General features: G+C 51.9%; 1 long non-coding RNA gene across 1 annotated transcript in view; it reads right to left on the bottom strand.

The window, feature by feature from the left end:
- Positions 1-111: 111 nt before the first annotated feature.
- The window catches only part of LOC114072555, a 6,879-nt gene continuing 4,952 nt past the window's right edge, over positions 112-2,038 (bottom strand). The window contains exon 3 of the long non-coding RNA XR_003574200.1: positions 112-188. This is a non-coding gene — a long non-coding RNA (uncharacterized LOC114072555). The remainder of the gene's footprint in view (positions 189-2,038) is intronic.

Genomic DNA, 2,038 nt, shown 5'->3' with positions numbered 1-2,038 from the left:
AGTATTAAACAGCAACTCTTTGGTGCCATTTGTGAGTTTAATGTGAAAAATCAAACCTCAGAATACAAAAGGGCTACTAATTTAGAGTTACACATTAATTACATGCATACAGACAGTATATGAATAATGACAGGGACCTTTACCTCATGTGGCTCACCCTCCTCAATAACTGTCTCCTCAATGTAGTACTATTAAAAAAAGAGGAAAAAAAGGCCATTATTAGGTCAGATCAGCAAATTGTAGCTCTGTGAAGCTGTTTGAAAACCACACTGCTGCAGGAACAGGGGCTGCAGCTCACAGGTGCCGATGGGGTCACTTGGCAATTCTGAATATCCCCTCATTTTTCGCGTTAATGATTGGGTGTTTTCCACACGTTCCTCAACTAATCCTCGCCCAAGCAATTAATGAAGGGTCGTTATCTAATTTTACCCCCCCTAGAGGGAAGGCAATGATGACCACACTGAAAGAATCAGCATTTAAACCCCAGGACTTTCCAAGTGTTTGGTGACGCTCTGAGGGGGCTGTAGGAGGTTTCTCAAAGCCTGTCCTCAGAGTTGGTCCTGCCTACAGATCTTTGAAGGGCTCCAATAATTACTGGCTGCCAGTTCAGCTTTGTCCTGCCAATCACAACTCTGACCCTGCTAATTTTCCACCCACTTCATTGTGCTCTCTCCACCCCACACCTCATAAACTTGGTGATACGAAGAGCAATCAAGACCCACAACCTTCACTGCCCTCCCCCTGCCCACAGCAGCTGTGAACTCATTAGAAACACCGATGAGATGGGTCAGCCCAGGTCTGCCCTTGATAACTCAATGTTTACAGCTCCTCACGACCTTCATGTCTTTCGTGTGTTTAGAAATAGCTTCTCAAACGATTTGCCCCACGGCCTTCCCAAAGAACGGAGCGAGGCTGACCAGCCTGTGGTTCCCTGGATTTTCCTCCTTGCCTTTCTGAACGTCAAATCCAGCTGAACTTGAAGGAATGGTTTTTGTAATGTTTTTTATGTTCCTCCCAAGTGTCCTGATCCTGCTTCCACCCTCAGTATATTTAATTTTTTTGTGATTTTGCTCCGTCAGGAGCTCCGTGTTCCTCCACACCAGCCTCCTGCTGTGTTTGACTTCTGCACTTTGGATTCAACCGTGTGCTCTGAGAAAATCATCCTAGAAGATCACCCAACTCCCCTGGGACCCACAGGATCCTCCCTGAACAGCCCCAGATCTGTCCTCCCGGAGTCTGGGATTGTAATTCTGTTTATGTTCCTCACTGCGCTCTGAACCTTCAGCTCCGCAGTCCTGTGGTCACAGCAGCCATGGCTGCCCTTGACCTTGGCATCTTCCACCACTCCTTGCTCGTTTGCGAGCAGCAGGTTCCCCAGAACATCTCTCCTGGCTGGGACAATGGAATTGGGAAGGGGCTGGAGCAGCAGGAGGGGCTGAGGGAGCTGGGGGGGCTCAGCCTGGAGAAAAGGAGGCTCAGGGGGGACCTTCTGGCTCTGCAATCCCTGACAGGAGGGGGGAGCAAGATGGAGGGTGGCTCTTCTCCCAGAGAACAATCGACAGCACGATAGCAAACAGCCTCTAGTTGTCCCAGGGGACGTTTGGATTGGATTTTGGGAAACATTTATTCACTGGAAGAGGGGTTAAGCATCGAACGGGCTGCCCAGGCAGGCGGTGGAGTCACCATGCCTGCAAACGTTCGAAGAACGAGTAGACGTGGTACTTTACGGTTTGGTGGGCATGAGGGGTGGACTTGACGACCTCGGAGGTGTTTCCCAGCGTCAATAACTCCGCGATTCTCCATCCTCAGGCTCGCCCTCCATCACCAACTGAAGGGAGCCCCGACCCGCCATGCCCAGCCGCGGCCACACGGTGGCGCTGTCGGGTGGCAAATGGCGGCCGCGCTGAGGGGGCCGCGCTGCGCTCGAGCCCTCGCTCTGCCGCCTCATCATCTCCCCTCGTTCTGCCGCCTCATCATCTCCCCTCGCTCTGCCGCCTCATCATCTCCCCTCGCTCTGCCCCATCATCATCTCCCCTCG

The sequence above is a fragment of the Empidonax traillii genome, unplaced genomic scaffold, assembly GCF_003031625.1.
Source record: "Empidonax traillii isolate 1590-97213 ecotype Southwest subspecies unplaced genomic scaffold, ASM303162v1 scaffold3465:size16157, whole genome shotgun sequence".
Lineage (NCBI taxonomy): Eukaryota > Metazoa > Chordata > Aves > Passeriformes > Tyrannidae > Empidonax > Empidonax traillii.
The sequence above is the reverse complement of the archived record's forward strand: the minus strand, read 5'-3'. Positions and strand labels throughout refer to the sequence as shown.